General features: G+C 43.9%; 1 protein-coding gene across 2 annotated transcripts in view; it reads left to right on the top strand.

The window, feature by feature from the left end:
* Window positions 1–16,169, top strand: part of ACVR1C (activin A receptor type 1C) — a 65,898-nt gene that overhangs the window by 13,330 nt on the left and 36,399 nt on the right. The gene's annotated exons all lie outside the window — the stretch shown is intronic.

Genomic DNA, 16,169 nt, shown 5'->3' with positions numbered 1-16,169 from the left:
CCACATCATGTGCAGTCCCCCTTTACCCCCCACATCATCATGTACAGTCCTCCTTTAATCCCCCTCCCCACATCATCATGTGCAGTCCACCTTTAACCCCCTCCCCACATCATCATGTGCAGTCCCTCTTTAAACCCCCTCTCCATATCATCATGTGCAGTCCACCTTTAATCCCCGCACATCATGGGCAGTCCCCCTTTAACCCCCCTCTCCACATCTTCATGTGCAGTACCCCTGTAACCCCCCACATCATGTGCAGTCCCCCTTTAACCCCCCTCTCCAGAACATCATGTGCAGCCAACCTGTAATGCCCTCTCCACATCATGTGCAGTCCACCTTTAACCCCAATCCCCACATCATCATGTGCAGTTCGCCTTTAACACCCCTCTCCACATCATCATGTGCAGTCCACCTTTATCCCCCCTCCCCACATCATCATGTGCAGTCCCCCTTTAATCCCCCCACATCATCATGTGCAGTCCACCTTTAACCCCCCTCCCCGCATCATCATGTGCAGTCCCCCTTTAATCCCCCCACCTCATCCTGCGCAGTCCATCTTTAACCCCCTCCCCACATCATCATGTGCAGTCCACTTTTAACCCCCTCCCTACATCATCATGTGCAGTCCCCATTTAACCCCCCTCCCCACATCATTACGTGCAGTCCCCCTTACTCCTTCCCCCGTCATCATGTTCATTTCCTCCTCCTCCCCTCACCCATTTAATTTATTTTGTACAGAAAACAAAAAAGTTTTATATACTTACCTCACAGTCGCTCCCCAGCAGCGCGGCTCTGCCTCCAGCGTCCGGTACATGTCGGCGGCGCTGACATGATGATGTCATCATGTACGCGCCGTCACCTGACAGAAAGTACACAGAAGACGGAGGGAGCAGGAGCTGCGCATCTGTCGAGGTAAGACGGCTGTGCACAGCTCCGGGAAAGCTCCCAGGCCCCAGCGCTGATGTGTGTGCTGCAGCAAGTACCACTTTGCTACACGATGGGGCCGATGAACAGTAGCACATAAGCGGGGCCCTGGACCTGCGGGCCCCTCTGTGTACTCCCATTCACCGGGCCCCATACAGCAGTAAGGGCAGTAATGCCCTGATGGTAGCCCTGTACATGACCAATAGACAATGCCAGAGATGTCTTACCTGGGCCAAGGAGAAAAAGAACTGGACTGTTGCTCAGTGGTCCTAGGTGTTGTTTTCAGATGAAAGTAAATTTAGCATTTCACTTGGAAATCAAAATCCCAGAGTCTGGAGGAAGAGTGGAGAGGCCACAATCCAAGCTGCTTGAGGTCTAATTTCCACAATCAGTGATGGTTTGGGGAGCCATGTCATCTGCTGGTGTAGGTCCACTGTGTTTTATCAAGACCAAAGTTAGCTCAGCCATATTACCAGGAAATTTTAGAGCACTTCATGCTTCCCTCTGCCGACTAGCTTTCTGGATATGGAAATATCATTCTCCAGCAGGACTTGGCACCTGTCCACACTGCCAAAAGTACCAATACCTGGTTTAAAAACAACAGTATCACTGGGCTTGATTGGCCAGCAAACTCGCCTGACCTTAACCCCATAGAGAATCTATGGAGTATTGTCAAGAAGAAGATGAGAAACACCAGACCCAACAATGCAGACGAGCTGACGGCTGCTATCAAAGCAACCTGGGCTTCCATAACACCTCAGCAGTGCCACAGGCTGATCGCTTCCATGCTACGCCGCATTGATGCAGTAATTGATGCAAAAGGAGCCCTGACCAAGTATTGAGTGCAGTAGGCCAACATTTCAGATTTTAAAATCATTTTTCAAGCTGGTGTTATAAAGTATTCTAATTTACTGAGATAATGACTTTTGGGTTTTCTTTGGCTGTAAGCCATAATCATCAACAATAACAGAAATAAACACTTGAAATAGATCACTCTGTTTGTAATCACTCTATATAATATAAGTTTCACTTTTTGTATTGAAGAACTGAAATAAATTAACTTTTTGATGATATTCTAATTTTGTGAGAAGCAGCTGTGTATACCCGTGTTCAAATACTTTTTGGTACTTTTGGCGGTGTGGACATCCACAGCCAAATCCACCTGGAGAATGAAAGGTGCCTCGTTTATTTGTACAAACAATTATACGCAAGTACAAACAAGATGGAAATGTCCAGCCATCATACTGCTCAGGAAGGAGATGGGTTCTGTGTCCCAGAGAGGAACATGCTTTATTTCGACATGTGCGTATCAACCCAAGGACAAAAGCAAAAGACGTTGTGAAGATGATGGCAGAAGCTGGTAAGATTGTGTCAATATCCACAGTGAAACGAGGACTGCATCAACATGGGCTGAAAGGCCACTCTGCCAGGAAGCAGCCATTACTCCAAAAGAAACATTAAAAAGCCAGATTAATGTTTGCAAATGCACACAGGAACAAAGACCTTAATTTTTAGAGACATGTCCTGTGGTCTGATTAAACTAAAATTTTACTTTTTGGGCATAATGTCCATCTTTACGTTTGGAGAAAAAAGGGAGAAGTTTGGAAGCCTAAGAACACCATCCCAACTGTGAAGCACGGGGGTGGCAGCATCACATTGTGGGGTTGTTTTGCTGCAGGAGGGACTAGTGCACTTCACAAAATAGATGGCATCATGAGAACAGAAGATTATGTGGCAATACTGAAGCAACATCTCAAGACATCAAGAAAGCTTGGGCGGAAATTGGTCTTCCAAATTGACAGTGACCCGTAGCATACTGCCAAAATGGTTACAAAGTGGCTTAAGGATAACAAAGTCAATGTTTTGGAGTGGCCATCACAAAGACCAGATCTCAATCCTATTAAAATGTATGGACAAAGGAGAAAAGGTCGGTGCGAGCAAGGCGGCCTACAAACCTGGATCAGTTACACCAGTTTTGTCAGGAGGAATGGGCCCATATTCCGACCTACAGTACTATTGTGAGAAACTTGTGTAAAGAGATCCCAAACGCTTGACCCAAGTCATTCAGTTAAAGGGCAATGTACCAAATGCTAATGAAATTTATGTCAACTTTTGACTCTTCAGTAAGTAATAAAAATGCCTTAAAACATTCTCTATTGCTCTCATTATTCTGGTATTTGGGAAATATTAGTAATTATGGTAATCCTAATTGACCCAAAATGGGAAAGGTTTATTCTGATTTCATGTTAGATATTGCCAAAAACATGCAGATGTGACTTTTTATATAGTGGATGGAAACTTCTTATTTCAACTGTATGTAAACATGATTTTGTCATTAAATTATATAACGCTGGGAGCGTCACTCTGTCCGAAGCCTTTATAGACTGCGCAAGCGCAAGCGCCGGCGCAGTCTGGACCCCACAGAGCTGACGCTCCCAGGAGATCGCGGTATGCGTAAGCACTGAACGCACACCGCAATCTCCAACGGATAGCAGGGACGCGCCAGGGGGGTAAGTATAGCTATATTCACCTGTCTGTCCCGTTCCAGCGCTGCGCGCCGCTCCGTCCTCCACATCCTCTGCCTGTGACGTTCACAGTTCAGAGGGCGCGATGACTCGCTTAATGGGCGCCGCCCTCTGACTGAACAGTCACAGCCAGAGGAGCCGGAAGATGGAGCGGCGCGCAGCGCTGGAACGGGACAGACAGGTGACTATAGCAAGTGCGGGGGGGCCTGAGCTAGCGGCGACTCCGGCACCTGACCCCCACAGCGCGCCGGTGTCCCCGACTGCTCAGGCCCCCCAGCACTCGGCGCCCAGTGACGATAGGTGAGTATGGTATTTTTTTTTAATATATCGCAGCAGCATACGGGGCATATACTATGAAGCATCTTATGGGGCCATCAACCATAATGGAGCAGTGTACGGGGGAATATACTATGGAGCATCTTATGGGGCCATCAACCATAATGGAGCAGTGTACGGGGGCATATAGTATGGAGCATCTTATGGGGCCATCAACCATAATGGAGCAGTGTACGGGGGCATATAGTATGGAGCATCTTATGGGGGCCATAAACCTTTATGAAGCAGTGTACGGGGCATATACTATGGAGCATCTTATGGGGGCCATAAACCTTTATGGAGCAGTGTACGGGGCATATAATATGGAGCATCTTATGGGGGCCATAAACCTTTAGGGAGCAGTGTACGGGGGCATATACTATGGAGCATCTTATGGGGGCCATAACCCTTTATGGAGCAGCTTTATGGGAGCAGCAAATTACAGAACGGTGGTGCAGGATGGGAGTAGCACATGACAGAACGGGGGCCCAGGATGGGAGCAGCACATGACAGAACGGGGGCGCAGGATAGGAGCAGCACATGACAGAACGGGGGTCAGGATGGCAGCAGCACATGACAGAACAGGGGCGCAGGATGGCAGCAGCACATGAGAGAACAGGGGGTGCAGGATGGCAGCAGCACATGACAGAACGGGGATGCAGGATGGCAGCAGCACATGAAAGAACGGGAGTGCAGGATGGAAGCAGCACATGACAGAACGGGGGCGCAGGATGGGAGCAGCACATGACAGAACGGGGGCGCAGGATGGCAGCAGCACATGACAGAACAGGGGCGCAGGATGGCAGCAGCACATGACAGAACAGAGGCGCAGGATGGAAGCAGCACATGACAGAATGGGGGTGCAGGATGGCAGCAGCACATGACAGAATGGGGGTGCAGGATGGCAGCAGCACATGACAGAACGGGGGTGCAAGATGGAAGCAGCACATGACAGAATGGGGGTGCAGGATGGAAGCAGCACATGACAGAATGGGGGCGCAGGATGGGAGCAGCACGACAGAACGGGGGCGCAGGATGGCAGCAGCACATGACAGAATGGGGGTGCAGGGTGGAAGCAGCACATGACAGAACAGGGGCGCAGGATGGGAGCAGCACATGACAGGATAGGGGCGCAGGATGGGTGCAGCACATGACAGGATAGGGGCGCAGGATGGGAGCAGCAAATGACAGAATGGAGGCGCAGGATGGGTGCAACACAATTAAGAATGGGGGTGCAGGATGGGAGCAGCACATGTCAGAATGGGGGCGCAGGATGGGAGCAGCACATGACAGAGTGGGGGCGCAGGATGGGTGCAGCACATGACAGGATGGGGACGCAGGATGGAGCAGCACATGACAGGATGGGGACGCAGGATGGAGCAGCACATGACAGGATGGGGGCGCAGGATGGAGCAGCTCATGACAGGATGGGGAGGCAGGATGGAGCAGCACATGACAGGATGGAGACCATATACCAATATAAATGCTCGCCACCCGGGCGTAGAACGGGTTCAATAGCTAGTTAAATTATAATGCTAACTTTGCATGAAGTAATTGGCTAGGGCATTGTGGTGTTTTTTGACAAACCACAAGGACATTGCTCCGAGTACGGGGTCAAAACACAATGGTGATATTTAGATCAGATTTCTCTTTGGTGTCTGTATGACTTGTATGTTCTGTGCCATCTTATAAACTGAACATTGGGTCATCATTGGGTGATGAGGCCAGATAGGCAGATTTGCCATTTGCGGTCACATTACGCCCCTTCATATTTCCTCAGAGAATCCTAGACTATCCTAGAATAATACTATAACTGGCATGTTCTGTACGATGGAAACCTCTGACCTTTACCCTTGTACTCTACAAGAGCTAATAAACTGGAGTTACTTATCAGCTCACAGCAGCTGCAGTATTTCCATATGTGCTGGTTTGGAAACATATTTTCACAATTTGACATTTAGGGATTTGCGACCTATAGAAAAATCCCAAATGTCCTTCACTCAATGCGAAAAGCCTCATTGCACAATTAGACCAAGTGCCAAAGGGCGTTGCAAAACTCATCACTCCCCTATATGTCAAAGTGAGGTTCATGAATTAATTGTGTCATACTATATTAACTGGTGTTCCCTTCATTACTGGTCTGTTAGGAGTGGATGAAATCGCCAAGATATTCTTCATCATGGGACATTCATGTATTTTTCCGTGGATTCCCTCTTTTTTTTCAGCCTTCACAGAAGAAAAAAAAAAGTTTGTCCATTTTAACCCTTTCAGGATCGGGATATTTTTCATTTTTGTTCTTTAGTTTTTTCCTTCCTCTTTTCCCAAGAGCCATAACCATTTTTATTCCTCCATTGATATAGCTGTACGAAGGGCTTCTTTTTGCAGCACAAGTTGTAGTTTTTTGAGTGACACCACCCATTTTATCTATATAATGTACTGATAAATTAGAAGAAAATTCAAAGTTTGATAAAATAATGAAAAAAACGCCATTGCCCCATTGTTTTGGGTCCTAGTTTTACAGCATTCATTGTACTGTAAAAATCACCTGGCAACACGATTCTTCAGATCCAGAACCATTATGTCAATGCTTAAAGTTTTTTTTTTACTATTTTAGCTTGTGTTGCCATTTTATGAGATCAGTCACTGTGCCGATGGGCCTGTAGGAGGGCTTGTTTTCTGTGGTAAGCGGTTGTTTTTATATGTAGTATTTTTAATTACATAAAACGTTCTGACCACTTTTTGATGCATTTTTGAGGAAGGGCAGTAATCAAAATTTGGGATATTTCATTTTTTTTTTCTTTACACGGTTTGTCACTTTGGTTAACTTTATTTTATATTTTCATAGTGCAGACTTTTACGGATGAATAGTTACCAAATATTTATTTTTTATAATTTCTTAATTTTTTAGTAAAATAGGCCATTTAAGCTTTTTTTTTTAATATTTACTTTTTTTAAAATTTTCCTTTATTTTTTAGTTTGTCTAAGGGACTTGAACCAGTACCTTTACTATAGACTGCAATATTTCCATGTAGTATTACATAATGAATACTGTAATACTAGGGGGGATTCAGTAGGCGATCACATCCCAGAGCGGGCAATGGGTGCCACTACCTGCGCAGACCAGGAATCTAAACAGTGAAATCCTCTGTCAGTAATTGACGGCAGCATGAAAATGTGTTGAAGTGATTGGCACACAGTCTGGTCGCTGGTGTTAGCGGCAGATGTCGGCTGTGTCACACTGCTGGCACTTACATTTATAAAGGGTGCACCAAAGCTGTATTCTCAAATAGATGTTATCGGGTGCAGTGCCTAGTCCAATGTAAATATAGAACCAAAAAAGAGAAAAAAGAATGGACTATGAAACAGGCACGCACAACCACGGAAATAGAAAAATAACAAAATGTTTATTGAACACCACAGCATAACATAAAAACAATATAAAATGTACCAATAGTGTACATGAACACCCCTATACACATAACCGACTCCAAGACTTCTCCCGTGCTGCGCCAATCCTCTGGAATGCTCTACCCCAAGATATTAGGACCATCCATAATTTGCATAGTTTTAGGCGCTCGCTCAAAACACATTTGTTCAGAGCGGCCTATCACGTTCACTAATCAAAGTTATGTTATGTTTGTGTGTGTGTAGCCCATTCACTATCTCCATCTATTCCCCAACCCCTGAAGATGGCTGGACCATCATTGTAAATACATCATTGTAAATACACACCTGTACTTTGTATCTCCCCCACCTCATTGTAGATTGTAAGCTCTCACGAGCAGGGTCATCTTATTTTGCTTTAATTATTGTATTGTTAACGTTGTTACTTATGACTTTTGTGTTTGAAACTGTTAAACTGTAAAGCGCTGCGGAATATGTTGGCGCTATATAAATAAAGATTATTATTATTATTATTATTATTATTATTATTATAACCTACGGATAATTATGCAGCCGATATAAGACATAATACGCTAGGTCAGCATAGTATATGTCATATTATGAAGATGAGATGGTACCTCCTAGTTGAAAAGAAAAACACATCCTAATATGCTTTAAAGCGCACAAAGTAAAAAATCATGAGCGCAAAAAACCATAGGCTCTCTAATAGAAAAGCCAGGGCAACCTGGTGGAACAAATGTCCATACCAAGTCCACTGAATGATCCTAGGATAAAGTGCCCAGTTTAAAAAATGAAAGCTGAGCTCTGATTGGCTGCTATGGGCAGCAATGACTGTTTGAATACACGCGGTCCATTGTGTATTCTGGGACTATCACCAGTCAGATCCTCATTAAAGGGGTTTTCAGCTACTTTTTTAAGTGTAAAAAGGGTAGGGATTCTTATAAGTGAAAGCAAGAAAACGGGAATCCGCCCCCCCTGCACCAGTCCACTGACTGATGAACAGACCCTCATTACATGAGATGTGATTACCTTCAGACCACCAGTCACTTGACCGTTGAGGCCACCGATGGGCCGCAGAGCCAGGTGACTGGTGGTGACGAAATCATCACTTCCAGTCCCAATGGCGTCTGTCAGAGGAGTGGCGCTGTAAGCGGGTGAGGGGGATTCCAGGCATAAGTATGGCTTCTGTCTTTTATAAGAACCACCCCATATATAAAAAGTGGCCAAAAAAATCCTACAAAGCTACTGTACGTGTGCATGGCGTCTAGATCATGCTGCTTCCGCCCGACATCCGCCTCAAAAAGCGTCGCAAAAGTGCACCCATAAAATCAGTATATTGCACAGCAATGTCAAAACGACACTGCTGTGCCCGTGCTCCGTCTTCTGTCAGTTCAGAAACCCCAGCATGCTCATTCTTTGTGTGGGCACATACTTTGCCGCCTTTAAACACCGCAAAGGTGATATTTACAGTGAATCGTCAGCAAAATTTCTGCTACACGTGGACGTACACTTCTTGCAAGCTGTCAAAAATGATGTTTCTGAGTGCAAACCATTTCAGGAAAAAAACTCTTTTTTGGGCTGATTGTGGAGCAGTTTTTCATTTCCTGAAGCGGTTTTGAAAAGGTTTCGGAGCATTGTGGAACTGTATTCTTCCTAAAACATTCTTTTTACAAACTTTTGACTTATTTGGAGTAGCTTTCAAGAGCTTCTTAAAAGAAGTGACATGTCTTTTTTTTTCACCAGAACCCTAAGGAAAGCAAAACGAAAAGTTTTTTCCAAGCTGATTTGCAGGAAGATTTTGCAGCATATCAGCTCCAAAACAACTCTTAAAAAAATCAGTGTGAACATAGCTTTAGAGAACACTTAGGTTATGTTCCCATGATGAGTTTTTGACGCTGCATGTTTTTGAAAAAAATCAAGTAACCGATCTTATTTGATGGATGCAAAAATGTTGCAGAAAGTTTGCAACATCAAAAACGCACTACAAGCTCATTGTGGGAACTTAAGCCTTAAGGGTATTTTCACACGGTATCTTTTTTACGCAGATTCCGGATTCAGAATGACATCATTGCTGGTCACATATTCATCCTATTTCACTTATTCTAATCACTTCAGTGTTCAGAAACCATCTGCTCTCTATAAATAACGGTATAGAGCGAAAAGCCATCAGGGGAGCTGCAAAGAAGTCGCCTAAAGACAAGGCCACTGGCACTTTCCTAAAGCTGCTTTGCCGAAGCCATATGCACATAGCCTATACTTGACTGTGTACTATCAAGAGTGTGTTCACACTGAGTCTTTTTGCTGAGTTTTTGGATCAGAAACTCTCCAAAATCTTCCTTTAAAAGTTTAACTTGAATCATTTGTGTTTCCTTTTACGCCAATTTTTTTTTTTGACTTGTGTTTTGCACTGACTTTTTTTTCACCAAATTCTTAAAAATGGTGTACGAAATTCATGAATTTTGGGCAATGCCCCAAAACTATCTTCTAACTGGTTTTGTGACCTGTTAGTGGAATAAGTCACACATTTCGCAAAATGTTGCAAGAATGTGCCAAAAATAGAGGTGTACATAAAATCATTCTGGTGGGGAACTGGAGTGGAGTCGCAGCAAATATTGCACTTTTTTATGAAGCTGTCTAAGAAAATTGGAAAAGTCACAAAGATGGAAAAGTCAGAATTTTATGCCGCTGCCGCCTTCTCCGCCCACTCATACTCACCTGTCTTCGGCGTTCCGGCACGCCTCCTCTCCTGCGGCGTCTTCCTCTCTGCGCTCGCCCCGGCCTCTGATGTTCGTCGGGCGTGCGCGCACGCCAGATTCAGCACTGCGCGCGCGTACTTCTGATCTTCCTGCCGGGCGCTCCTTCTCGTCCTCTCTATCTTCCTGGAGGACTGTTACCGAGAAGTGTTCTTCGCGCCGGTATGTATACCACTTCCTGCTGCCCATCTGTGCCTGATGATCGTTTGTGTATTGCAAGTGCTCTTGGCCTCTCTCTTGTGCTTAACGCTCCTTGAGGGCCTGCCCCTAACTCTCCCTGTATAGGGGATGGTCCACCTGGTCAGCTCGTCCGTGAAGGGATCATCGTCACGGTCCAGTGGGTCCACTTTCCGTTTTTTCGCTTGTGAAACGTCACACAGAAAACTAATTAAACTGCGAAAGACAACTTGAAAAAGGAGCAAATCAATTGATGAATTTGTCGGAATTAAAAAAAAACCAATTGAGAGGTATTCATGCTGAAACCCTGGTGCGATTCCAATGATGAATCGGGTACTTAGGGTTTCTGTTAAGTTTCTGCTCTAAAACCTTCAATGAGACGCCATGTACACATAACCTAAAAGGTCCAATAAAACCAGTCTGGAACTTGTGATTAATAGAAGCTTTGATAAGGCTGTGAGCGGCAGAGGTGTCATTTACTTACTCATATCTTCCTTATTGTAAGGTTCCCCCTATTTACGTCTTATTTTGTTATAGTTAATTGGTGCACTTGATATATAATAGGTTTTATGTACCGAGCAGGAGGCTATAATTATTGTAAAGACCTGGCTGAAAGTTAAACATTAACTGACTCCATGTGTTAATGACATTTCATTATCTGAGCTCGTCTACAGTTCAGTTGCTGCGCAAGAAAAGTTACATCAGGACAACACAGAAAGTTTAAGAGTAAAAGAGAAAACTCTTAATATTTTATGTAAAAAAAGTTATTAGTTTTGCAGAACTTCAAGTTCACAATCAATGAAGTCTTCATAAAATATAAAATACTTCTTAAAGGAGCTTCTTAGTAATTAAAAGAGTAAACTAGGATTGGAAAGCAGCGCCACTCTTGTCTGGTAGTGCAGCTCAAATCCATTTATATGAATGGGACCACTGGTGGACGCAGGCAGAAAAGGGCCCATGTGCAAGAACAATATATGGATCCTTTACAGTCTAATAGCTCATGCTTTGAAGGTAGAAATGGACCCGTTACCTCTTGCACCCCAGTGTGGCTGCACTGTTGCACCAATGATATGTCCGCCCCTGAATTGGACTGAGTTGCGATATCACAATAAGCTAATGGAAAAGAGTGGCGCTATTTCAGCAGTGAAAGGGAGATGATGTGCAGTATTCCATCCTGTGTTCTGCAGTGTTCCATCTTGTTCATAGCTTAGTTCTGACTGATGCAATTTTAAGCTGATCGGTGGGTGGGGTCTTAGTGGTCGGACCCCACTGTTCTCATGTTGATGACCTATGCTGCAAACCTACAGATAGGTCCTCAATATTTCATTCCTGGACAAACCCTTTAAAGGGGTTGTCCCACAAACAAAGTAGATCTTGGAGTAATAATAATTTCCACCATTGGATGTGATTAAATAAAATGTCCCTGTGAAGAGATCTAATATATAAAGCTGAATGTGTATGTGTGTATGTATGTATGTACTGTATGTACAGTATGTATGTCTGGGATTGGCATCTGCACCGTAGCAGCTACAGCCACAAAATTTTGCACAGTCACACGTCTGGACCCTGAGAGCGTCATAGGCTATGTTGTGAGGCGAAATTTTAACCCCGCGCTTTCCAATTCACCAAACAATTTTGCCCCTATCTACATAATGGGGAAAATGTGAAATGAAAAGTGTTGGAGGCGTCGCAGCTACAGCCACAAAATTTTGCACAGTCACACGTCTGGACCCCGAGAGCGTCATAGGCTATGTTGTGAGGTGAAATTTTAACCCCGCGCTTTCCAATTTACCAAACAATTTTGCCCCTATCTACATAATGGGGAAAATGTGAAATGAAAAGTGTTGGAGGCGTCGCAGCTACAGCCACAAAATTTTGCACAGTCACACGTCTGGACCCCGAGAGCGTCATAGGCTATGTTGTGAGGTGAAATTTTAACCCCGCGCTTTCCAATTTACCAAACAATTTTGCCCCTATCTACATAATGGGGAAAAGTGAAAGGAAAAGTGTTGGTGGCAAATTGACAGCTGCCAGATGTGAACAAGGGGGACTTAAAGAATGAGAGCGATGGCGCCAAAGAGTATATACCGTACAGTTGCTAAGGTGGGGCACCGACATGGGATACTCACCACACATGGGGATATGAACACACACACAAAATGCAACACATGCAAAAGTTGCCTCACACAAAACTTGCACATACTCAAAAGGCACCACACATAAAACTCGCCACGCGCAAAACTCGCCATGCGCAAAACTTGCTGCACACAACTTGCTACACTAACCTGTCACATGCAACTCGACACACAAAAAGTTGCTACACGCATGTTGCCACACAAAACTCATCCCACAAAAGTCGCTACATGCATGTCGCCACACGCAACTCAACACACACAACTTGACACATGAAACTCGCCCTAAAACACACACACACGTCTGGTATTATCCTTCAAAAATAAAAATCTGATTAATAAGCAGACAAACTACAAGAGCAACAAATGTACCATATAGGAAATACGGCATCTGTCAGTCACATGACCGGTCTATTATGTGTATGTGTGAGCTAATATATACTGCCAGGGGGAGGGCTTCCTAATTTAGCTTACAAATACTGAGGTAAAAATACTGAGCAAATAAAGTGTGAACGAGGTCTAATACAGGAGGAGATGACACACAGGTATATACTATATACAGGGGAGATGACACACAGATATATACTATATACAGGAGAGATGACACACAGGTATATACTATATAGAGGAGGAGATGACATACAGGTACATACTATATACAGGAGGAGATGACATACAGGTATATACTATATACAGGAGGAGATGACACACAGCCGGTATATACTATATACATATATAAGGGAGATGACAAACATGTATATACTGAGGTGAAAATGAGAGGTGTGAGGTGAAAATGAAAAGGTGTGAGTGCAAAATGAGAGGAGTGAGGGAAAATAGTGGAGTGATCGGAAAATGACAGATGTGAGGTCGAAATGACAAGTGTTAGGGGGGAATGAGAGGAGTGAGGGAGAAAATGAGAGGAGTGAGGGGGAAAATGAGAGGTGTAAGGGAGAAAATGAGAGATGTGAGGGGGAAAATGAAAGATGTGATTGGGAAAATGAGAGGCGTGATGGGAAAATAAGAGAAGTGAGGTGCTATAACTAACCACAGATATTTACTATGCCCAGGCAACGTCGGGCTCTTCAACTAGTAATCTTATAAATGTGTCCCTGCTGTGTACTGTGTAATGGCTGTGTCTTACCGTGCAAGAACGTGGTCTGATGATACCACATCTCCAGGGCGGGAAGGGGGGGGGAAGCAAAAGAGAATATACAGACATTTCATGACAGAATCACAATTTCCAGACACAACTTGACAAATTGTAACATTGGATGCTTGAGTGTAAGGGTACCGTCACACAGTCCCATTTCGATCGCTACGACGGTACTAGTCGTGACGTTCCAGCGATATCGTTACGATATCGCTGTGTCTGACACGCAGCAGCAATCAGGGATCCTGCTGAGAATCGTACGTCGTAGCAGATCGTATGGAACATTCTTTCGTCGCTGGATCTCCCGCTGTCATCGCTAGATCGGTGTGTGTGACACCGATCTAGCGATGCGTTCGCTTGTAACCAGGGTAAACATCGGGTTACTAAGCGCAGGACCGCGCTTAGTAACCCGATGTTTACCCTGGTTACAAGCGTAAATGTAAAAAAAAAAAAACAGCACATACTTACATTCCGGTGTCCGTCAGGTCCCTTGCCGTCTGCTTCCCACACTCACTGACTGCCAGCCGTAAAGTGAAAGCAGAGCACAGCGGTGACGTCACCGCTGTGCTTTCACTTTCACTTTACGGCCGGCAGTCAGTGAGTGCGGGAAGCAGAGGGAAGCAGACGGCAAGGGACCTGACGGACACCAGAATGTAAGTATGTGCTGTTTGTTTTTTTTACGCTGGTAACCAGGGTAAACATCGGGTTACTAAGCGCGGTCCTGCGCTTAGTAACCCGATGTTTACCCTGGTTACCCGGGGACCTCGGCATCGTTGGTCGCTGGAGAGCTGTCTGTGTGACAGCTCTCCAGCGACCACACTACGATTTACCTACGATCACGGCCAGGTCTTATCGCTGGTCGTGATCGTAGGTAAATCGTATAGTGTGACGGTACCCTAAGAGACAGCTTTCAGCAGCTAATAAAGCGACACGCCTGTACTGAGAACAGGCAAACCTGTGTCTATGAAAGACGTGACGGAGAGCGTTGTGTGTCAGGCATGATATTGTTGAAAGTGACATGTCTGCAGACGATACATTGCTGGATTTTCCATAGAGGGTGCGGTGAAGGATTAATACCACAAGCGTCTTCACTTTTGATTCCCGACTGCCAAAATGTCTTAATGATGAGACTTCAGTTTTAATTCTTTTATATATTTGTCTTTCTGTTATTCTCTTGTGTCAAAAGGTCATCAGTACTTTCCTTGCATCCTAAATAGAATCCACATTCTACCATCCCTTTTTCTTAGCAAAAAAAAAACAATAATTGGAAATCCTTTTCTTGGAATCGTCAGCCATCAACTGTAGGGGAACCCAGCAGCAAAAGTAAACATTGCCCTGAGAGACCATTTTCCAAAATACTTCTTATATCAGTTCCTCACTGTTTTTTATATCTCTGCATCGTAAACTTCATTGTTGACTTGCATTGGATAAAAATCTGTCCTGCTCATGTGATAACTGTACTGTAACGCATACACCTGTGTGGTCATTGCATAAATAAGACACATTTTTATCCACTGGAAGTAAATTCTGAAGATTCTTAATGAGTGACTTGAAGCTGAGATCTTGAGAATCACGAGGAATATATGAAGAAAAATTATTGGAAAAAGGCGCCATGTGTCCTAATTTTTTAATGTTGTCACTTGTATAATTTGCACAAAATCAACATCCTTGTAAATTTGGGCAACACTTACTGATGTATTTGCAAAGACTAGGTAGTGGATGAGTTGAACAGTATTTAGGGATTCATGGAAAACTTTGCTGAAAGCATCCAATGTGCAGTTTATTGCTGTTTACTATCTAGCGCCCACAGTTGTTTTGTCATCAACATAATTATCAGAGCAATGGTGCAAGAAAGGGAACAGTAATGGGGTCAAATTTTGCCCCTTGAAATATGATGAAGAGTAATGGCCACCGGTACTGAATCTTCTGTGACAATGCTGTATGTAAAGCTATAAAGATAAGCAAAATCATATTATTGTTGGTATTATTCTTGCATTATTATGGATGCATCACATGTGATAATGTGACATAGGCCTAAATGATCATAAGCAATCTTTGGTAAAATCTTGTGTACATTATTTCATTAAATGAAGGCAAGCAGTCTAATATGTAGTGCATCTGTGGTGTCAGGTGACTTTTCAGAGCAAATTGTCATGTGCGTGTTCACAAGGAATAAGACTCTTTCTGACCATTTTATGACTTGTGCCTTGCTTTTTTATCAGTTTTTCAAGCATCTCTTATTTTCAGTTCTCTCTGAGCTAGTGGATGGAAACTTGTTGCTATGATGTCTCCCATGCACAGTACACACAAACATGAGGGATTCCTACTCTCTTGTCTCGATAGCACAAGTTCAGACGCAGCAGCCGCATGGAGGACATTACAAAGCAGTTCTGAGCAGTGTAGCTTTTAATCCAGACCTGGAGTGAGATAAACACTTACTAGAAAGCAGCAGTTGGATATGGATGTGTTTCTCTCTGCCTGTTCTCTCTCTCTGCTCCTCCATTATATCTTTGGTGTCCAACCCTTAGGTCATCACTAGGAATGACTTTAAATTGCCGTATGATGACACAAGCTAGTGGGGGTTACTTTAATTTGTTACAATATGTCCAAAATTCTCTTTGTAAGCATAAATTTTTAGCTGCAAGAAATCTCTCCTAGATGGAGTTTACTAAAGATTGTTGCATTATCAAGTTCATAATACAGCAGAATCGACAATTTGGGGTAAAAATTAACTCATGACCTCTACACAAAAAGAAATCACAATAGGCTCAACCAGATATTTTTTTTT

This window comes from Ranitomeya imitator, chromosome 7 (assembly GCF_032444005.1).
Source record: "Ranitomeya imitator isolate aRanImi1 chromosome 7, aRanImi1.pri, whole genome shotgun sequence".
Classification (NCBI taxonomy): domain Eukaryota; kingdom Metazoa; phylum Chordata; class Amphibia; order Anura; family Dendrobatidae; genus Ranitomeya; species Ranitomeya imitator.
The sequence above is the reverse complement of the archived record's forward strand: the minus strand, read 5'-3'. Positions and strand labels throughout refer to the sequence as shown.